The sequence below is a fragment of the Stegostoma tigrinum genome, chromosome 24 (assembly GCF_030684315.1).
Source record: "Stegostoma tigrinum isolate sSteTig4 chromosome 24, sSteTig4.hap1, whole genome shotgun sequence".
In the NCBI taxonomy this organism is placed as follows: Eukaryota; Metazoa; Chordata; class Chondrichthyes; order Orectolobiformes; family Stegostomatidae; genus Stegostoma; species Stegostoma tigrinum.
The window spans coordinates 34187614-34211744 of NC_081377.1; the positions used below are offsets into that span (position 1 = coordinate 34187614).

At 41.6% G+C, this 24131-nt stretch overlaps 1 long non-coding RNA gene across 1 annotated transcript; it reads left to right on the forward strand.

Moving 5' to 3' along the window:
* Positions 1-35: 35 nt before the first annotated feature.
* LOC125464839 (uncharacterized) lies at positions 36-1178 on the forward strand. Its single transcript, XR_007250105.2, has 2 exons — positions 36-138; positions 756-1178. It is a non-coding gene; the product is annotated as an uncharacterized LOC125464839 (long non-coding RNA).
* The last annotated feature ends 22953 nt before the right edge of the window (positions 1179-24131 follow it).

Sequence of the window (24131 nt, forward strand, 5' to 3'; positions counted from 1 at the left end):
GTCCATTACCACTGAGGGGGCGCGACCCATGGAGATCCGCTAACCGATTTGCTCAGGGCGATGTCACTCAGTCCAGGCTGAGTAAGGCTCCTCGCAATTGGCTACCTGTCGAAGCTCCAAGATGGCATGGCTTCTGAGGTGTGGGGTTTATTCATTTGCTTCATTATTTTGATTTTCGGTATGACTTATCCAATGGTTTAATGTGAGAATTAGTTTGTAAATGGTATCTATAAAGTGTGATATGTAGGTACAGGACACGAGTTGGCTGAAACAGAAACAAATTGCTGGAGGAACTCAGCGGGTCTGGCTGTTTCTGAGGAGAGAGAAAGCAGAGTTGGCGCTTCGGGCCCACTGACACTTCATCAGCACCTCTTCCCCATAGAAGCTTTCAGGCGTGTGGAGTTACTCCGGCAGTTTATGTTTTTGTTCCAGATTTCCAGTATCCGCAGTCCTTTTCATTTTTACGTACTGCAGGCTCATCAGCAACTCCGGCAGGAGCCCCCACCCCACTGCTTTGAAAATATCAGTGCACCGAGACTGCAGCTCCACCACAGCGTGTGTTCGGTCGAGGGCGAAAGGGCTCTGTCTCTCCGCCTGGTCTTCCAATGCAACGTGGCGGTGTCCTTGCACATTTATAGCCTAGAAATATAGCCCCCACACAGTGTAACTGCCTGTGTTCGCAGAGAAACCTGCTTGTGTACACAGGCGTCATTGATAGTTTCTGTATTCAGAGGCATTCTCTTTCTTCTCTTCAGCTGCTGTGCCCTAAGAGGACTGGAGAACACGTTAATGTATATTTTGATTTATGTTGGCCCATGATGATGCTTGTCGGAGTACCGCAATTGTCTGCTGTCACTTTCTACAGTTTTGCTGATCAGGAGCTAACTCTTTGCTGTCAGGCATATTGAAAAATATTCACAAGTTTGTACTCAACAGATATGACTACACTGAAACTGAGGGCAATTTCTGGAGTCGTTGTGTGCAGAATTTCACAGAAATCTGTAAATTATTGTTGTAATTCTTAATTTCCCCATCGGGTGTGCTGCTGGGTTACCACTTCTGCTGAAATTACTGCTATCAGTTTGAAATGTTATGAACTAATGAGGACACAAACTCATATACTTTCAGTCTCATTGTAAACTAAACCCTATTAAAGATATCAGCCTTTGTTTCATTGAGACATGCCTGGTTTGAATGTTCTTTCTCCCCACCCCCTTGTTAAACTGTTTTTGGATGCTTAAGGCTAAAATGGAGCCAAATTTTTTTGGAGCATTTTGATTTGGTTAACAGAAGAAGGGCTGAATCTTCTCATTCCAAACATATAAGATTGTCAGGCTGCAGAAATAATCCTGAGTGAGGGTTTTGGCTTAGATGGTTCCAATTAAGGATTACCAAAATTTAGAACAACCTGAGAATTAGTTTATATGCTCATTGCAATTTTAAAATAAACATGATTTTTAGCAGCTGGGGGACACCACCATTGCAAATTCTCCCCTGGGCTGCACACCATCATAACTTGGAAGTATACGTGCCACTACTTCATTGTTGCTGGATCAAAATCCCGGAACTCCCTTCCTATGTACCTAAATCACATGGACTGCAGTTGTTCAAGAATGTGCAAACTCCATACAGGCAGTTGCCCGAGACTGGAATTGAACTTGGGTCCATGTTGCTGTAAGGCAGCAGTGCTAAACACTGAGTCAGTGTGCCCCCACACATAGTATGCATTTGTTTCCCTTACGGTTACCACTAGTAAATGGTGGCACAGCGGTTAGTACTGCTGCCTTGCAGCTCTAGGGACCTTGGTTCAATTCCATCCTCAGGCAACTGTCTGTGTGGAGTTTGCACGTTCTACCTGTGTTAGCATCCTCTGGGTGCGCTGGTTTCCTCCCACAGTCCAAAGATGTGCAGGCTAGGTGGATTGGTCATGCTAAATTGTCCATAATGTTCAGGGGTTTGTACATTAGGAGGGGGATGGCTTTGGATGGGTGCTCTGACGGTCAGCATGGACCGTTGTTGGGCCAAAGAGCCTGTTTCCACACTGTAGGGATTCTAATATGAAGCACTCATTCTGCTGATGACGTGATTTGCAGATGCAACACTTTTTTTCTTCATGTACATTGTACAATATTCATGCACATTCACAATATAGCCTCAACTAATGGGCTGCACACCTTTCATTGCTCATTTTCAAAATATACATATATAAAGGAATACCATCTGTTCACTTGAAAGTTTCTTCCATGTAGACTGGAACTGCATTTTTAAAGATATGTACTTTGAGGACTTTTTCAGCAATTTTAGCCTCCACCTTTATACCACTATTGGAAGGTATAGTCTAGATTAACAGTGTGAACAAACATGGTAATAGTTATTCAGATTTCCCTGTAATTTCTAATGATTGGTTAACCGGTAGTTTTACTGCATTGGTGTAACAGTTTTATTTCCAGATCAGAGTTTGCAATTTGGCATAACTGTCAGTCTGCAGTGTCCCTCCTGGGCAATTCTGTCTGCCGACAACCATGCTATTAGCTCTCAGGTAGCTGAACAGCCTGTGGGGGGCCTATACTCTTCAGTGCTGGGCTTACTATCCTTCACACTGGGCCTATATTCTACCCCGCTGGGCTTACTATCCTTCACACTGGGCCTATACTCTTCAGTGCTGGGCTTACTGTCCGTCACACTGGGCCTATATTCTACCCCGCTGGGCTTACAGTCCTTCACACTGGGCCTATACTCTTCAGTGCTGGGCTTACTGTCTGTCACACTGGGCCTATATTCTTCCCTGCTGGGCTTACTATCCCTCGCACTGGGCTCATACTCTTCCCTGCTGGGCTTACTGTCCATCACACAGGGCCTATACTCTTTCCCACTGGGCTTACTATCCTTCACACTGGGCCTATACTGTTCGGTGCTGGGCTTACAGTCCATCACACTGGGCCTATATTCTTCCCTGCTGGGCTTACAGTCCATCACACTGGGCCTATGTTCTTCCCCGCTGGGCTTGCTGTCCTTCATGCTGGGCCTACATTCTTCCCTGCTGGGCTTACTATCCTTCATGCTGGGCCTACACTCTTCCCTACTGGGCTTTTTCGAGGTTCACAAGGTCTACTGCTGATGCCATCCGAGCTTAAGAGGTAAGTAAGGAAAATGTAAGATAGAGAAAGAAACAGGAGAAGAGAAAAGAAAAGAGGACGGTCTAAAAGACAGATAAATTAGGGTTTTTTGCCTATTTTTATAAAATCTCTAGCTTTTGTGACAACTCTGGGAATAATGGGTCTTAATTTTTGGCACCTTTGTCAAGGGATATAACAATTTCTAAAGGTTGAACATTTGTGATCAATTATTTCAGTTATCACAACATGCTTTCAGCAAAGAGGTAGGGTACAGTGGACTATGCGGAAGCAGAGAATTACTGAGCAACTTCTGGATTTCCGTGTTCAGCTGCACATGTGCAATTACCACAGATGGACATTGCATTTACAAAAGTAATGAGTTTGAAAGCTGATGCATTTTCTGTGGTAACATTCGTATGCTGTCGCCCAATGTCTCTCTCACTAGTTTGGCATTTTCCCCCGCATTGTGTAACTGTGAAACACCTTTGGTGGGGGTTGGGGGGGGTTGTAGTTATACTAGAGACACTACATAAATATGGAAATTGCTGGAAAGACTCAGTAGGTCTGGCAGCATATGTGGAAAGAGAAAGAGATTTAATGTTTCAGGTCAAAGATCTTTCATGAATTAGTGATGCAACATCTCTACACAAATTCTACCAAATCAGTTGTAAATTTCTCGCATTTATTTTGATTTCCAGCATCTGTTGTACTTTGCTTTTGTATTTAAACGTACATTGTTGTTGATTCAAAATAATGGCGGGCATTATTTGCAAATGTCATACATTGTTACTTTAAAGTCACAGATCTGAGACTGTAGCGTTGTATAGTTATGTTCCTTCATGCCTGAGAATGATATGTGAACCGTTACAGTTTACTCTCCCATTTTCCAGTCACCTACAAACACATCAAGAATTGACACAAAGAGGATCATGCTGGTAAATTATAAACATACAGACATTCACATTGTCAGCAAGCACAATTCTTTTTCCCTCAGAAATGCTGATTCCAACCGGCTGAAGTAACTGTTTGATCTATAGTACTGTTCTGCCAACCATGAGTGGTGTTAAGCTGAACTGTTACATTCACACCATCAGTTGGGATGCAGGACGATTAATAATGAATGCCTTTTGTTTCAGGGAACGATTTGCCAGAAATTGGTGGCAGTTAGCTTATAGTAATCCTTATAAATAAACTATTATTTTCAATAGAACTGTAATTTTTGAAGTTAATAATATGTAGCCTAATGAATCACTCATAACTTACATTCCATGATTTTACTGGATACATAACAACGTGCAGGAGAATGGCCTGGATTTTTCAGGAAGAAGGAACTTCTTTAAAAACACCAAAACATTTGACACAATGTACGTACTTAATACACAAATTAACTGTTTCACGACAAAGGCTTTGCTAAATCAGATTTGTACTGTGGTGCCAGACTCTTAGAGATTCCTTAGGAGGTGCCTTAATTATTATCACGCAAAGTGAGGTGGAATTCAGCTGGTAGCAGACCAATAGGTGAGGTAAACTCCAATTTTTCAATCCTAATTTTAAAACTCCATCTGGTACCTTAATATCGCTTAAGGAAGGAAATCTGCTTTTCTTACCTGGTCTCGCCTAGATATGACTCGAGGGCTACAACAATATGGTTGATTGAGGGTCTTTCAGCTATACCCAGCTTCTGCAGAAAAATCAAAAAAAGTTGTCATTGAGTGATGACATTTCTAAGAGAAGCCTTATTTGGGGTTGGGAAAGTGAAATGTAAAGAAGACTCTTTCCAGCTGTGAAGCAGACTGTTTGTTTCCCTTTTTTGATGCAGATGCCTGTCTTCCTTGACTCAAGTTTAAGGATTAATCATGTCATGCACTTACTCATTGCTTATCCAGCGTGTTTCTTCACAAAATCCAGAAATAGGAGATCACGTTAATAAAAACTGGTATATTCCTGTTTTTTGTTAAGTGTTTAATCCCTGCGTATCATACCTGAAATAGAAATGTGCACATTTTAACTTTTCTTCTGAAGAAGGGTCACTAGACTCGAAATGTTACCTCTGAGGTCTTTTCACAATGCTACCAGACATGTTGAGATTTTCTAGCAAGTTCTGTTTTTGTTTCTGATTTCCAGCATGTGCAGTTCTTTCAGATTTTTAACCTCCTTTCTCAATTTTCAAAAATGTAGCTGGTTAAAAATTGAGGTGGGATTGGATGATGGTTGGACAGTTTAAGAAAGTTTTCTTCAGATTTCAGCAACAGAAAGGAGTGGTTGTTTGTCAGTGAGAGATGTTAAGGACTGCCGATGCTGGAGACAGAGATAACACAATGCAGAGTTGGAGAAACACAGCAGGCCAGACAGCATCAGAGGAACAGGAAAGTTGATGTTTCGGGTCAGGACCGTTCTTCAGAAGGGTCATTTTCTGAAGGGTCTTGACCCGAAGCATCAACTTCCCTGCTCCTCTGATGATGCCTGGCCTGCTGTGTTCCTCCAGCTCCACAATGTCTTAACATTATTTATCGTTTGTCAGTTCGGTTCTGTACAATAGCATATGAAGAAAACAAGTAAACATTAGAGTTTGACTCAATCCAACAAACAAATCAAAGGCGTCTCTTACTTGTACAAGACTATATTTACATGCATTTGATCTCAAGTGCTGCAGAATCACTTGTAATTCACCTGTATGTCCCTAGACTCCCTGGAAGGGGGAAGGAAACAGCATCCTGCTCATGGTGACTGTATTGTGAAGCCTGTGGAAATTGCACCTACAAATGTTGGTGGAGGACAGAATGGGGCTCAGGTGTGTCTTATGACTCTCACTGTGAAGGTACTAAACGAAGAATAAACACTTAGGGAGTGCCACAGGGTTGCAAGCTTCTCTGGAACATTGAGCAGCGTGTGATTTTTGTGGACATGGTGTGCAGAATGAAAGAAAAAAATCATTGCAATATCTTTCTCGAAAAGCAATTGTGAACAGCTCAATCTAAATTTTATTTATAATGAATTCACATCTTGCCACAAACAGGATTATATTTTTGCTGAAATTAAAACCCACTTCATGTCAGACCAATCACTCGGCATTAGGTTGCTCCGGTTAATCTATAATTGCTGCCAGAATCAAAGAAGACAGCCTGCAGTGATGATGAGGGACGACTGCTGCGAGTGTAGCTTGGGGAATCATTAGCTTTAGCTGATGGTGCAATACATTATTAAACCTGAATGCAATTCTTCCCAGTGGCCACTTATAGAGGGCTTATTAGTGGCAATAATTAGTTTTATTTTCAGATTCAAACTGTGTGCAAGATAATGGTTATTTTTCTCCCCAACAAAGAATAGTTGCCAGAGTCATGGTGACTTTTATGTAGGTTCCTCGTACTCAATGTGCAGGGTAGGATACCAGCCAATCAACACTACTTGATACCATTTCTAATTATTGGAAAACCTGCATTTTAATTGAGGGGAATCTGCTGAAAGATCACAAAATTTGTAACTGGTGAGTGTGCTGTTTTAACTCATGATGATTCAAATGATCCAAGTCGATGTCTTTTTTCATCAGAGGCCCTGAAGGGGATACTGAATTATTTTATTATCCATATTACAATTGGCTGAATTGTAACCAATTGTCCTATTTACCATGTAGAACTTAAAATATTTCAGAATAAAGTCAGCACCAAAATATTAATGATGAGAGATGAAAAATTGATTAAAGGATCATCCTTCACCTTAAATCTTTGCAATACTGCCTGAAGTTCTCATGTTGGATCTGTACATCATTATAGTATATACAAGCATTTTCTAGGTCCTATACTTTGAAAATATTAATAAATCCTATACGTTTGTTGTTCAGCTATCTATGTACCATTACATCAAAAGTATAGATCATAAAGAGGTGAGAGTGGGAGGTGGTTGGAACAGCGGTCCGTGCTACAGGAGTTTTTGTCGTGCTTTTAATTCAGTGCCAAGACACATTTTGAAAGGATGGCAGGAAGGAAAGGATGATTCGAGTAGCATTGTTGGTGTGGGATGAAGTAAGGATGAGAGCAAGAAATGATCTTATATTGAAAGATGAGAAAGTGTCAAATTGAAAAAAATGTAACAAAGTTTAGTGGTAAGCTAGAGTTGGGGAAGTTTTACAAGTCACCAAAAGATGACCAAACAATAATTGAGAGTAGGAAGAAAGCCTTTGAGGGTAAACTTAAAAGTAATAACAAGAAAAAACAGCAAGGGATTCTTTAAATGTGCAAAAATAAATGGAGAGGCCAAAGTTAACATAGGTCCCTGAGAAAATGGGATTGAAGAAGTAATGTGGATCTAGGAAATAAGGTTGTAGGTTTGTTTGCTGAGCTGGTGTGTTTGATTGCAGGGTATTTTGTCACCCTGCTAGGTACCATCATCAGTGTGCCTCTGGTCAGGTGTTGGTGTTCCGTCCCGCATGTTACATACATGTGTTGGTTTGCTTGGGTGGTGGGCATCACTTCTGGTTCTGTTCTTCAGTGCTTTGTTATATTGGGTCCAGTTCAATGTGTTTTTGATGGAGTTCTGGTTGGAATGTCACACCTCGAGGAATTCCCTGGCATGTCTCTGTTTGGCTTATGCTATTATGGATGTGTTGTCCCAGTCAAAATTTGTGTCCTTCCTTGTCCGTGTGTACTGAGACCAGTGAAAATTGGTTGTATCTCTTGGTAGCTAGTTGGTATTTATGTATCCTTATTGTCAGTTTTCTTCCAGTTTGGCCTGTGCAATGTTTCTCACAAACTTTGCATAGTCGGTTATTGTACTTTTCTTCTATTGTGAATTTTAGTCTGGTGAGGATGCTGTTTTGTATATTTTGTTGGTTGTGGCTATAGGATCCTTTACGTTTGTCAGTGGCTGTGTAGGGTGTTTGATGGTTTGTGGGCTACTCTAATACTTAGGGGTCTGAGTTGTCTTGTGGTCATCTCTCATATGTATCTGTGTGGTAGGATGACTAGTGTGTCTGGCAGTGTTGTGTCTTCTTGTTGTGGACTGTCACAGAGGTAACAGCGAATTGTGCTTCTTGGGTATCCGTTCCTTTTAAAAACTCTGTTTTAGTGCTCCTTTCTGCTTTGTGCAGTTCGGGGTTGCTGCAGTGTGTTGTGGCTCATTTGAATAATATCTTGGTACAGCTCTGTTTATTTGTGTTGTGGTTGCTGGTGTAATTGAGTGTCTGGTCCATATGGGTGGTCTTTCTGCATACGATAGTGTGGAGTTCTCCGTTGTTTTTACATTCCACCATTACGTCTCGGAAGAGTAGTTGGTTATTGTTCTCTTCTTCTTTTGTGAATTTTATTCTGGTGAGGATGTTGTTTATGTGTCAGTGTGTTTCTTCTATTCTTGTGTGCCTGATAATCACCAAGATGTCGTCTACATAGCAGACCCAGAGTTTGGGTTGGATCGTGAGGAACGCTGTCCATTCTAACCTTTGCATTACAGCTTCTGCTATCAGTCCTGATATCAGCAATCCCATTGGTGTTACATTGATTTGTTTGAAAATAAGATCATTGAAGGTGAAGTGGGTTGTGAGGCACAGCTTTAGCAGTTTCAGTGTGCTGACCTTGTTGATGCTGTTGTTCTTATGGGGTGTTGCCTTTCTGATTCATCCAGCAGTGTGGCAATAGGGTCTTTTTGGCTAGGTCAATGTTTGTGGATGTAAATAGTGCTGTTACATCATGCAATGTCATTAGCTCATCCTCTTCTATTCTGGTGTCCTTGATGATGTTAAGGAATTCTTGGGAGGAGTGGGTAGAGCAGGTAGAGTTGACTACTAAGTATTTCAGTTTCAGTTGTAGTTCTAGTACTGGAATTCCATCAACAAGCACATTGAACTGGACCTGATATACAATCCACTGACAAACAGAACCAGAAATGATGCCAACCACACAAGCATGCTGAAGCATATAAATAACAAGTGGCTCTAAACACCGACGCTTCATCAGAGGTGCATGAATGATGTTACCTAGCAGGGTGACGAAACTGCGATCAAACACACTAGCTTGGTGAACAAGTCTACAACCTCATCCACAACCCGAGCTACAAATCTTCTCGAAAACTTTGAAACAGGAAATGGCAGGCAAGTTGTATAAATGCTTTACATCAGCCTTTGTAGTAGAGGACATTGATAGCACCCCAAAAAATGCCAAGTTATCAAGGGGCAAAGTAATGAGAGGAAATAGGTGGAAAAACTATGCTAGAGAAAATGTGCTAGGGAAACGATTGAAGCTAAAAACCAATATGTTGCCTGAACTTAATGGAATACATTGTAGAATATTAAAAGAAGTAGTTGCAAAGATATTGATGCACCGACGGTAAGCTTATAGAAATTCTTAGATTCTGGAAAAGTCCCAGACAATTTGAAAACAACAAATCAACAACAAAACAACAAAAAGTGAAGGACGCAAAAACAAACATGTTAATCAGGGACAGTTTTAAAGTCTATTATAAAGGATGTAATGGCAGAGCACTAAGAAATGCATAATGTGATCAAGCAGAGCCAACATGGCACACAAAGGAGAAATCATATCTCACACATTTATTGGGATTCTTTGTGAAGGTAACAAGCAGAATAGATAAAGGGAGAGTAATGAATAATATATTTGGATTTTTGGAAGCTGGTGGAGAGTACACCACATTAGCTTACTTAAGATAAGAACCCATGTTGTTAGAGGTGATATATCAGCATAGATAGAAGATCGGCTGACTAATAGAAGACAAACGGTTGGGATAAAGTGGTAACTTCAGGATTGCAACCTGTAACTAGTGGAGTGCCAGTGGGATCAGCAGGCAGCATGGTGGCTCAGTGGTTAACAATGCCGTCTCACAGCACCAGGGACCTGGATTAGAATCCAGCCTCGGGTGACTGTCTGTGTGGAGTTTGCACATTCTCCCCGTGTTTGTGTGAGTTTCTTCTGGGTGCTCTGGTTTCCTCCTACAGTCCAAAGATGTGCAGGTTAGGTGGATTGACCATACTAAGTTGTCCATAGGGTCCAGGGATGTGTAAGTTAGATGGATTGGCCATGGGAAATGTGGGGCTATGGGGATAGGGTCGATGGCTGGGTCTGGGTGGGATGCTCATTGGTGGGTTGCGCAGACTCAATGGGCCAAATGGCCTCTTCCTGCACTGTTGGGAATCTCTGATTGTAAAATCACAGCTGGGGATACAAGTATTTCTAACATTTAATATGACTTGGATGAGGAAAGTGAATGTACAATAGAAAGATTTACAAATGATGCAAAAAGGGGTGGGGGGTGGGGGGCAGGGTGCGGAGATGGCAAGTGATATGGATGTCACAGAGTCTGCGGAGGGATAGAGAAAGGTTAAGCCTGTGGGCAAAAACTTTCCAGATGGAATGTAATGTGAGGTCGTGCACATTGGTATAATAGAGAGTTGAATATGATTTAAAAAAGAGAAAGACTGCAGAAATCTACAGCACCGAGGGATTTTAGAATTAGATTAGAATTAGGTTTCATTGTCACATGTAGTCAAGTGCAGGGATACATGAATACAGTGTAAAGTGTACAAAGTCACCCTTTCAGGTGCCACATTGGGTACAAAGGTGCCTGGGTTCAAAATCTTACATATAAATTAGAAAAGAAAAAGTTAAGCATTCAGCATTACAGTCATTCTAATGCACAGAAAGGGAAAAAAAAATACAAGCAGACAGAGCAGACAAGTCCCTGCTGGGCTTCATCTTGAGAAGGGTTCTGAGGAAGGCTCACTGGACCCGAAACGTTCATTCTGTTTTCTGCTCCACAGATGCTGCCAGACCTGCCGAGCTTTTCCAACAACTTTGTTTTTGTTCCTGATTTACAGCATCCGCAGTTCTTTTGGTTTTTATTCACCTTGAGAAATGTTTGTAGGAGATTTGGGAGTCCTTGTGCACAAACGACGAAAAGCTGGTGTCCCAGTTCAGCAGATAATAGGGAAGACAGTTGGAATATTAGCCTTCATTTCAAAGGGAACAGTATACAAATGTGGAGCTTTTGCTAAAATTATGTGAGGCACTCGTCAGATCACACTTGCACTATTCTCATTTTCTGTGGAAAGATATGTAGGCAATAGAGGCAGTGCAGAGGAGCTTCGTTTGGCTGACATTGGGTATTGAGGCACTGTCTTATAAGCAGAGTTTGAATAAGTTGGGCCTGTTCTCATTGGAGCTTAGAAGAATGAGAGAAGATCTGCTTGAATCATACAAGATGCTGAGGAGATTTGACAGGAGAGTCTCATACCAGAGGCACAATCTCAGAATAAGGGCTTGCCCATTTAATGGAGAGATGAGGAAAATATTTTCTCTCTGAGATTAGTGAATTTGTGGAATACTTTACTGCACTGGGTTGGGTGATAGAGAAAGGTCTGGAAAGTGGAGTTGAAGATTATCAGATGAGCCATGATCTGATTGAATGAGGGAGCAGATTCAATGGGCTGCTCTTAGATCACATGGTCTTCAAATAAATACTAGCATATGCAAGCTAGTACAATCCACATACAGTTTCTATGTTTCTAAATTGCACAATTTGGATAAACCAGCCTCCCCAGTAAAAGCATTACCAATGAAGAGGCTGTGATTCTAAGAAGTGTTCCGAGATAATAATATTTGTATAATATGTCAATGTCAAACCTATTCTGAGGACACAGTCATGAATTTGCCTGTTTAAAAGGTTTGATTTTGAAGCAATCAGATAAGGGAAAAGGCTTTGCCATCAATTCACAGCTTTAATGTGGAGTGTCCAAAGTGTAAAGAAAAACAAGGGCTCACATGTTTATCCACACATGCATAATTCTTTGGGACAAGCCCTTATTCTGAGATTGTGCCTCTGGTATGAGACTCTCCTGTCAAATCTCCTCAGCATCTTGTATGATTCAAGCAGATCTTCTCTCATTCTTCTAAGCTCCAATGAGAACAGGCCCAACTTATTCAAACTCTGCTTATAAGACAGTGCCTCAATACCCAATGTCAGCCAAACAAAGCTTCCTCCGACACTTCCGCCATCTACAATCCGACCCCACCACCCAAGACATTTTTCCATCCCCACCCTTGTCTGCTTTCTGGAGAGACCACTCTCTCCGTGACTCCCTTGTTTGCTCCACACTGCCCTCCAACCCCACCACACCCGGCACCTTCCCCTGCAACCGCAGGAAATGCTACACTTGCCCCCACACCTCCTCCCTCACCCCGATCCCAGGTCCCAAGATGACTTTCCATATTAAGCAGAGGTTCGCCTGCACATGTGCCAATGTGGTATACTGTATCCATTGTACCCGGTGTGGCTTCCTCTACATTGGGGAGACCAAACGGAAGCTTGGGGACCGCTTTGCAGAACACCTCCGCTCGGTTCGCAATAAACAACTGCACCTCCCAGTCGCAAACCATTTCCACTCCCCCTCCCATTCTTTAGATGACATGTCCATCATGGGCCTCCTGCAGTGCCACAATGATGCCACCCGAAGGTTGCAGGAACAGCAACTCATATTCCGCTTGGGAACCCTGCAGCCCAATGGTATCAATGTGGACTTCACCAGCTTCAAAATCTCCCCTTCCCCCATCGCATCCCAAAACCAGTCCAGTTCATCCCCTCCCCCCACTGCACCACACAACCAGCCCAGCTCTTCCCCTCCCCCCACTGCATCCCAAAACCAGTCCAGCCTGTCTCTGCCTCCCTAACCTGTTCTTCCTCTCACCCATCCCTTCCTCCCATCCCAAGCCGCACCTCCATCTCCTACCTACTAACCTCATCCCACCTCCTTGACCTGTCCGTCTTCCCTGGACTGACCTATTCCCTCCCTACCTCCCCACCTATACTCTCCTCTTCACCTATCTTCTTTTCTCTCCATCTTTGGTCCGCCTCCCCCTCTCTCCCTATTTATCCCAGAACCCTCACCCCATCCCCCTCTCTGATGAAGGGTCTAGGCCTGAAACGTCAGCTTTTGTGCTCCTGAGATGCTGCTTGGCCTGCTGTGTTCATCCAGCCTCACATTTTATTATCATAATTCTTCTTTCATGTTTTTACAAGGTATGTGTGTTACTGACTAGGCTAGCAATTTTTACCCAAGAACATTGGCCTTGTGAATATGGTAGTGAGCAATCTCTTGAACCATAGCAGTCCATTAGTGTAGGTACACCCTGCAATGCTTTTGGTTGTGTTCCAGGATTTTGACCTCGGAGTGATTATCTCCAAGTCAAGATGGTGTGTGGCTTAAAGAGGTATGTGCAGCTGGTAATGTTTTCATGTAGCTGCTGCCTTTGTCTTTCTAAATGGTAGAGGTGTGCATATTGAAAGTGTTGTCAATGGAACTTAATAAGTTGGTACAGTGCATCTTATCACACACTGTAGTACATGCTATGCATTGGTGGTACAGGGAATGGATATTTAAGGTGGTGGATGGGATGCCAGTCGTGTGGGTTGCACTATTCTTTATGGCGTTGGGCTCTTTGAGTGTTGCTAGAGCCACACTCATTCAGGCAAGTGGGGAAAAGCACTCAAAATACACAGAAGATGAAGGGGGGGCATCCACCTCCAAAATACCCAAAACATCTGTGAAAATTCATTTGTAGGGGTCATCAATTGAGCAGTCTCCTTATAAACTGAATGGAACAAAATGATGATTGGGGAGCTGCTCCTTTAATCATAGGCTGGCTATGTTATAGGCTCTTATAGGGGAGGTGATGGACTAGTGGTATTATTGCTTGACTGTTAATCCAGCCACCCAGGTAATGTTCTGGGGCCCTGGGTCCAAATCCCATCACAGTAGGTGGTGGAATTTTAATTCAATAAATATCTGGAATTAAGAGCCTAATGATGACCATGAATCTCCCGTTGATTGTTGGAAAAACCCATCTAGTTCACTAATGTCCTTTAGGGAAGGAAACTGCTATCCCTACCTGGTCTGGCCTATACATGACTCCAAACTTGTAACTGCTCTCAAGACAATTCAGGATGGTAAATAAATGCTGGTCTAGCCAGTAATGCCCTCATCCTGGTGACTGAATTAAAAAAAAGCTTGCTGCTGATAGGTTCACTACTGAGCCAATTAGCAACAAATACAGTAGAGAAGCAACCTGTGATTGGAGCAACAGGTAAACTAAGGGAGGCCCTGGGTATTTGTCTGCCCCAGGCTGGGACCAGAGGACATCGGAGGGACGGTTGGTCGGTCAGAAGGTCATAGAAGCGCAAGGGCTAATGTCCAGGAGTTAGAGGGAAGGAAGGAGGCCAGGTAAATCCGAGAGAGAATAGAGCTGTGAGCCGTGAACAGTGGGGAATGATGAGTGACAAGGAGAGGGAGAATTTGAGAGCTTGAGATTGGATGTGTGTTGTGTGGGGAAACTGGGAGTCAGTCACTTTTTACCAAGCCTGGAATAGGAGACCCACATAGGAGCCTGCCAGTTCTATGGAAGGGTTGTGGTGTGTCTTGGCTAAAACTGGGTGGGAAATTAGTGGGTGCACGGTGGTTGATGGGGGAGACAGTAAGGCTGCAAGGAAGTAGGATGGGGGAGACTGTGATGGTTGGTGAGCAAGAGAGAAGCTATCTTAAGGCTGTTTTATGTTCAGGAATAAAACTAATGGATATGGGGAAAACTAATGAATATTATTGTATTGAACGGTATGGCAATTGTTAAGTTCAAGTCGGATTGAGATCTGAGATGCAGTGAAAGTAGCTGCCTGGTTAAAGTATTTCCTTTTTTTGAATATGTGACAAAAATGCATTGGCTGTGACCTCACCAATTTAGAGAGTATGTTTAGGTGGATGGCTTTTTTGTGTGTAGATATGTGTGTCATCTAGTTTGTAAAACAACTTATGTTGCTAACTTATGGTTATGGTCTTGTGCCAGTTCAAACATTGTTGCGCCAAGACAGCTCCCCTCTCCCACTAATGATTCTAATTGACTCCAGCTTTGTTTGGACTCCTTGATACTACACTAGATCTAATGCTGCCTTTTGTAAACATCCCAAAACCAGCCCAACTTGTGCCCGCCTCCCTAACCTATCCTCCCACCTATTCACTCCTCCCACCTCAAGCCCCACCCCCATCTCCAACCTACTAGCCTCATCCCGCCTCCTTGACCTGTCTGTCCTCCCTGGACTGACCTATCTCCTCCCTACCTCCCCACCTACACTCACCTTTACTGGCTCCAATCCCACTCCTTGACCTGTCTGTCTCCACTCCATCTATCTTTTCCTTTATCCAACTCCTATCCACCTCCTCCTCTTTCGCTATTCATTTCAGAATCCCCTTCCCCACCCCCATTTCTGAAGAGGGTCTAGACCAAAACATCATCTTTCCTGTTCCTCTGATGCTGCTTGGTCTGCAGTGTTCATCCAGCTGTACACCTTGCTATCTCAGATTGTAGTTTATTGGAATGTTTTTGCTATGGGTGCTGCTGGTTATAAAGTAGAGGTCTTCAGTACTACTGCCAGAGTCTTGTCAGGACCCATGGTCTTTGCAGTATCCAATGCCTTCAGTCGTTCCTTGATATCACGTGGAGTGAATCAAATTGGCATCTATGATATGGGGGACTTCAGGAAGCAGCTGGAATAGACTTGGCAACTCTAGCAGAAGATTGTTGTAAATACTTCAGTCTTGTTTAAATGCTGAACACAACATTTTCACATTAATCCATCTTGAACAAGCACCTGCGAAATAATACATTTTTCCTGGTTTCCATGTACCACATAAAATGGGAAACATGCTAACAGATTATACACTAGATGGCAGCAGCATATCACCTTAGAGCAGTCTAGTTTCTGTTTCCTTTTAGATGTTGTGAGAATGTCTCCGAAGTTACAGATCATTTTGCAAGAAGCTGAGGGAAACGATACTAATGGTGCGCATGAGACATTAAATTGTGCTCACCTATGAAGGTTTGAACTCATTCCAAACAGCATGACTAACAATAGCGTGGGCAAAAAGTTAAAATAACATTTTAACAGAAGGTACAGGATTGAAATTCATCTTCAGTAGTATTGCAGAATGGGTGATCACAAATTAAGTAACTGCCTTAAACTCCACCCAGTTCTCTTTTCCCACTTAAGGCAAGAAAATTAGATGTGCATAATATGCTGACAATTCATTAGTACATATTTATGGTTACCATTCAAGGTAAGATCTAAACATTGATTCTGCCTCAACCAATTCTCTCATGATGTCTGAAATCCCTTTTGAATACTGTACCAACAGCATATTGTAAATAGTTATTGGCATTTGTATTTGAGTTCCCACTATACTGAATAGCTCATCTTCATTCTGGCCTCTACACTACTGAGGTAACCAAAATTCACCATTATTACTGGGTCAAACTTAAACCATGGGTAGTGTTATGACTGAGGTCGCAAAAATGCATTTATTTGCCCTAGACATAGGACACAACAAATACTTAAATGTTTACCCAGTTACCATTAGAGCCAAATTATACACCTCTCTCTGTTGTAAATTAGATTCAAAATAAAATGAACCATCAACCAGGTTTCTGTAATAACCACAAAGTTACTGGTTGATTACAAAAACATGACTTATTTGACAAAGGTGCACAGTTTGAAAAATGAAAGTATAAATCTTTATCCTTCTAAGCAACCCAACACAAGTCCAGAAATTAAAAGAAAGTAAAGAAATTTTCTTAACAGATTAATTTTGGAAAAAAAAACACACTTAGTCTGATTATGTGTTAACACATCGATAAACGAAGAATAAGATCTGAAATTTTCCACATGAATTTTTTTTCCCCCCAGAATGTGCTGCCTGATAGGGTGGTGAAGGCAGATACACACTCAACATTTAAGAAACATCTGGATGAGCACTTAAAATGCCAGGGCATAGTAGGCTGTGGACCAGCTGCAGGTAAATGGGCTTAGTACAGTTTGGTGCTTGTCGCCTGGCCCAGACATGGTGGGCTGAAGGGCCCTTTTCTTTGCTGTATGACTCTATGACTTTCAGTCTGACATTCTGGCACACATTGCTGGGTTACTCGACACAAGCAGCTGTCACTGGGATTTTTTTTGATGCTGTACATTCAGGTAATGTCAAGAGGAAGGCTTTCAAAAGTCTCTTAGTGAGAAAAGCTTAACTGATTTTTAGTATCTAATTCTATAATAGGATGATAATTACCTGGGACTCAAAGGTAACAAGATGAGCAAGTGCTGCAGAGTAATTAGCTGATTGTATGCAAAGGTATCAAGGTCTTGTGGCCAGCATCTCCTCTAAATTTCTTCCTGGCTGAAAAGGCTTTTGAGGTCCATTCATGGCAGCGACTTCTGGAATTGGAAGTCAATGTTGTGACTGATGTTCATATCTCTGCGTGTAGAGCCTTGGAACATTACACACATGTAGCTGTGCAGCTTGAACAGAATGTGCTTTTGACACAGTGGTAGCGTCTGTACCTTTGGGCTAGAAAGTCTGTATTCAAGCCCCACTTTCTCTGATGTTATATCATCATGTATCTGAACAAATTGATTTAAAAAATAAAAAACAAATTGATTTAAAAAATCAAAGGTATTTAAAGAGTCAGCCAGAAAATGCTGGATTTTGTGATGGGTTGAGAGAAAACCCCAGCTAGAAAGTGTACGGTTGGACTTTCGTCGAAAAGTATTTAACTTCTGGAGAACAACATTGTCCCATGGAAACCTTCTCAGAAAGGCAGTGGAGGCTGAGCTGGTGTTGTATCTCTTCAAAGGCAATAGCACAACTGTACTCCAAACAACCCCTGACAGCCATAGACTCAGACATGCAACTTTCAGTGAGTCTTAATAAGTAACAGTTTATCAACTGAAGCAAAATACCGTGGGTGCTGGAAATCTGAAACAAGCATGGAAAGTGGCGGAGAAACTCAGTAGGTCTGGCAGCATCTGTAGATGCCAACTGTAAAAGCCAGATGTAAAAGCCAACTTTTGAGCCCAGAATGACTCTTCCGGGCAGTTATGAAAAAGGATCATGTTGAACTTGAAATGTTAACTCTTCTTTCTCCACAGATGTTGCCCAACCTGCTGAGTTTCTCCAGCATTCTCTGTATTTGCCACAGTCTTGGTTGTTCACTTTGTTTAAAGCATGTGACTGCCAGTAAAAAAAAGGTCCCACATTGCCCTTTCAGTGATCTTAGAAGTACTATTCTAGGGATCCTCTCTGGACTTCAAACTCATCGCCTTACACAATCCTTTAGAAGTGAGTCTTAAAAAATACAGTAATAATGGATACATCTTCCTAATAACTATTGAAAACAATCCCAAAAGGTATTGCTGAGATATCCTGAACTTCCACAGTGTATATTGCTGTAGCAATTTGTGAGCAAGTATTTAACACCATGGTAGGTGACAATTGTGGCTGAGCAACTTCTCTAGTCCAGAAAGTAATAACTTTACAAGTAGCTGTCTCAATGCTGCATGCTGCTGATTTAAAAAGAAAGAAGAGGTAACATGGAGCAAAAGAAAACTTTTGTACTTTTCCTGTAGACCTTTTCTTAAAATCTTTCTCTGTTAATCATATTTGTATTTCCCAATTTTCATGCTTAGGATTTATTTTATATTTTACATTTATATGTCTTGTATTTTTACTTCCTTGTTTAGACTCAATGTGGGGGTAGCGTGGGCAGGTGGGTAGTTTTAACCCTCCCAAAACAACAGGAAGGTTTGGGGAAGGTGGTGGGAAATGGTTAATATGGTTAAAAATCTGAATCAACCTGTTCCCAAGCCACACATTTTTACTTTTGTTGTAGTTGGGGCATAGGCTCAGGGAAGTGACTTACCCACTGCTAAGAGATAAGTTGACATTTTAATTATTATAATGAGATGGCATGCCTTATTTATATTAATGCTGGACAGCTCGAGAGACCTGACAACCAAGGCATGTGATAGTTGGATCAGGAGGTATGTACCTTTCCATTTATTTAATTAATTGAAAGTGAGTTTGGCTAATTGTTGCTGAGTGTACTAAGATACTGTGTTGTATTGTGTGCTATACAGGCAGATCACACCATACAAAGTGCATCAGGGTAGCAGAACAGAGTGCAGAATACAGTGTTACAATCACAGAGAAGGTGCAGAGAGAGAGAGATCAGACTTCACATTTGTTCTTACTTGCTGGGTCCAAAGTCTAATTAGCCTGGATTGAAACCTCCCCGACATATCTAATCTCCCCCTGAACATCTCTAAGACGCCTTTGATCTCTCTCCCTTCACTGAGATTTCCAATATGTCCAATAGACCCTTCTACCCTCCTCCCTATATCCTCTTGCATGACCTGTTGAAGCTCAGATTGGTCCTGTTCTCCCACAACTGACCCTGTAGATCTCTCCAACCCTTCATAATAACAGCAATCACCCAATTCTGGCCTCCTGCTCCCCTCTGATTGTAATTGCTCCATCATTGGTAACGATGCTTTGAGCTGCCAAGGCCCCATGATCTGGAATTCCTTTCTTAAATCTTAAAATGATTTTGCTCTCTCCTTTATCTTTAAGACCTTACGTAAAATTTGACCAAGCTTTTGGCTATCTACCCAACATCACTTAAATAAAAGTCGCTGTTGGTTGTTGAGTCATTTGAAGATTTCTCTCATTGTGTCCCTTTCACTTTGGGATTTTATCTGTATTGAGGTGGACATGCCTGCAAACTCTTTTATACAAAGCTATGCCTAATGCTTCCATTCAGTTAGGCTGATCGTATTTGAACAAGAGAGGTGTTTGCTTTTGATCTCATTGTTTATATGATGTCAGATTCAAAAACACCTTATTAGTAGTCCAACACTTGGTCAATTTGCATCCTATCATGAAACTCCTTATAGCTTCATTAAAAAAGCAAAATGAATCCTACAGAGACTTAGGATCATGAATGAAATGAGCATCTTGAAAGTAAGAATTGAATATCGCAAAGCTATAATTGATAAAATTGCACAAAGACTGTCAAGAGGAAATAGGTGTATCAACTCAGGCCTAGAAATCAAATGTCATCTCTAAAGCAGTGATTGTTAAGAGGAGGAGTGGAAGACTTCTTAATGAATCTAAATTGAGCGCACCATCCTATTTGGGTAAACATATCACCAATACTGCCTTTGAAAGGTTCCTTTCAGCAGCTTTGCTTTGAGTGTTATTTAGAACAGATTTTCCCCTGACATCCAATTAATGCAGAAAGTTAATATTTGTTAGTGTAATTAGCCACCAGCTATTTTTGCTTGTTTTTTAAATCTTTAAATAGCACCTGTTTGCTGCTTAGTTATTTCTTGTCTAATGAGTCTGTCAAATCCACCAAGTGTTGGGACACAGCATTTCTTTCAGGGATATCTAGTGCTCCGGTTACAGATTGTGCAGTTTAGATTTACGAAAGGTGTACTGTTGTCAAGGCAGTAAATTCTGCGAACTAATATCTGTGCCATTTTTAAAAAAATCACTCAATAGAAATTCAATATTATTTATATTTTCATTCTGCAGCTTGGTGCATGTATTAAATCAACATAGTTTGTTCCTAGCACTATGAGGCTAATCACTGAGTACAAATGTGATGTTTTATAATGGTGATGTGAGGTGTGTGATTCGTAAGTATTAATGGCATTTATTTTAGAGCTTGGATTTTTAACGAGTGGCATATGACTTTTGGTCTGTATTCAGAAGGGGTTTTTATAATTAAGTTGTTAGTATTTACAGAATCACTGTTTTCTAAAACTAGTACGAGTGAGGGAGTCTCTAGAATGATAATGAGAATTTGTATTTAGATAGATTTTGGAGTGCTCCGAGTAAACATTGAGGAGGATTAACTTGCTTTCAATTCAGATAGATCAGGATTCTTTTCTCAGGAAAAACAATAGCTTGGAAAGCTTTTGTTTCAGTTCACAGAAATCCTTGTTGAAGCATGGTATGTGAAACAGTTTCTCCTAAAGAAAGCAGTTAGTTCAGAAACATTAGAAAATAGGTTACCCAAGTATAATGGTTTTATTTGAAAGCTCGGGTCTGGAAGAGTTTGGTTAGAATCTTGAAGGAGTTATTTGAAGTTGACAAAGTTTATGCTCAGTTTTGTGACTACTTAAGGAAGGGACTATCAAACTCTCAAGACTGGGAACTGAGATAAACAGTGAAGACAAACCTACAGATATCCTAGGGAAATTAATTCTCTCCAGTTTGAGGTATGTAAAGTGATGATGTTGAGATCAATAGGATTGCATTTTTATTGTGTGTTTTTTGAAATGTTTCAAAATGTATTTTATATAAATAGCTATAAACACCTCGGCCTCGTCCAGTGGTCCCCAGCATTACAGATCCCAGTCTTCAGTCAATTTGATTCACACTATGTAATATCAAGCAACGGTTGGGGACACTGGATACTGCAAAGGCTATGGGTCCTGCCAATATTCTGGCAATAGTACTGAAGACTTGTGCTCCAGAATTTGCCATGATCCTTGCTAAGCTGTTCCAGTACAGTTGCAACAGTGACATCCACAGTACAATGTGGAAAATTGCACAATTATGTCATGTACATAAAGAAAAGCAGAACAAATCCAATCTGGTCAATTATGGCACCATTAATCTACTCTCGATTATCAATAAAGTGATGGAAGGTTTCATTAACAGTGCTCTCAAGTAGCACCTGCTCAGCATTAACCAGCTCAGTGATGCCCAGTTTGCGTTCCACCAGGACCACTCAGCTCCTGACTTCATCACAGCATTGGTCCAAACAAGGACAAAAGAGCTGAATTTCAGAGCTGAGGTGAGGTGAGGTGATAGTGACAGCCCTTGACATCAAGACTGCATTTGACCAGGTGTGACATCAAAGAGCCCTAGCAAAACTGCTATCAATACGTATCAGGGGGAAAACTCTCTGGTGGCTAGAGTCATACCTGACACATGGTAAGATGGTCGTGGTTGCTGTAGATCAGTCATCTTAGCTCCAGGGCATCTCTGTAGGATTTCCTCAAGGCCGTGTCCTAAGTCCAACCATCTTCAGCTGCTTCATCAATGAGCTTCCCTCTATCATAAGGTCAGAAGTGGAGATGTTTGCTGATAATTGTACAATATTCAGCACCATTTGCAACTTCTCAGATATTGAAACAGTCTGTGTCCAAATGCAACAAGATCTGGACAATATCCAGGTTTGCTCTGACAAGTAGCAAGTAACACCTTACAAATGCCAGGCTATGACCATCTCCAAGTAGAGACAATCTAACCACTGCCCCTTGACATTCAATGAAATTACCATCACTCAATGTCCCGCCAGCAACATCCTGGGACTAATCTGGGACCAGAAACTCAACTAGACTCACCACATTAATACAGTGGCTACCAGAGCAGGTCAGAAGCTGGGGATACTGCGGCAAGTAGACTCCCCAAAGACTGTCTACTATCTACAAGGCACAAGTCAGGAGTATGATAGAATACTCCCCACATGCCTGGATAGCACAGCCTCAACAACACTCAAGAAGCTTGACGCCATCCAGGACAAAGCAGCCCGCTTGATTGGCACTTCATCCACAAGCATCCACTCGTTGAGTTCGAGCACAAAGATCAGTGTTGATTCCCCAGTACACTACTCAAAGGGTGTTAGATTGTTGGAGGTCTTGTTCTTGGGTGAGATCCATTTCTGCCCTCCCAGATAGATCTATGTCACAGGCCCTACCACCTTCAGCTGCTTCTCCACTGACCTTCTCTCCATCACAAGGTCAGAGGTAGGGATGTTCGGTGATGATTGCACCATGTTCAGCACCGTTTGTAACTCCTTGGATACTAAACAGCCTGCCTCCAAATACACAGAGCCTGGGCAACATTTAGGCTTTGGCTGATGAATGAAAGGTATTAGGACTTCCCATGGCTGAAAGCAGCACAAGATGACCGGAAGTAATTTCCAGTTGACTTAAAATTATACCTTGTTTGGTGTAGTTTGTGTAAGTTAAAACAATGGTAGCTCTGTAGACCAAGCATATGTCCAAGGTAACAATTTTAAGATAGCCCACAAAAGGGGCTTACAACTGTTTTACAAAGAGTTCAGAAACAGATATGCAGCTGCTGTTGTTTACGCAGGGAGCAACTGGATAAGAGCACCGTGTTTGCTGACAGAAAAATTTCATACTTCATTGATTTGGAGTCTGGGATATGTCACAAATACTAGACTTTAGATTTCCAGATAATCAAAGTTACAGATTTTGAATTAGTTATGGATTTCACATATATAACAGAAAAACACCATAAGCATCAAAGAAATTTCACTGAAAATCCTATGAACAAGAGGGTCACAGTCAGAAAAGAAAGTGCCCCTCCCCCTGATAAACCCCCACCCCCAACCCCCAGCTGCTTACAGGGAGAATTGAATTGCAGATGCAGAAATCTGCAGGCATTGGAATGTGATTGAACAGAACGCTTTGTGAAAGGCCCTAAGGAGGGAGATAAGGTTGTCTGGGACAAAACATCATGAGATCATGGAAGACCGAGAGTTGTCCATAAAGCCGCTCAGCACTGACCATACAATCACATAATTAACCTAACTGGATGTGTATATGATTAATTTATGATATGATTGGTCTGTAATTGCTAAAGCTGGGTTGAAACAAATATATGCAAGTATGTGTCTTTCCTTTGCTATCGAAGAAGCTTCAGGAACCCCAGAGGTTTCTTCTTACTGGTGTAATTTTCAATAAACTCTTTGATGCCAGAAGTGGACTCTGGGTGTTGAGTGTTTTGTTTGATCATTTCACGCAGACATAAGTAACATTTGTACCACTTGAGTGCCAGGCAATTATTATTTCTAACAAGTGAGAATCCACCCATCTCCACCTGACATTCAACAGGATTACAATAATTGAATCTCCCATTCTCAACATTCAGGGAGTTACCATTAAGTAGAAATTGAACTGGACTAGCCAAACTGTAGCTACAAAATTAGACCAGAGGCTAAGATTTCTGTGGGCAGTCATCCACTTCCTGTCTCTTAAAAGCCTGCGCACCATCCTGAGGGCCCAGTGTGATGAAATACTGTCCACCTGCTTGAATGAATGAAGTTTGAACAACACTCAAGAAACACAACATCATCTGGGACAAAACAACATTTTGTT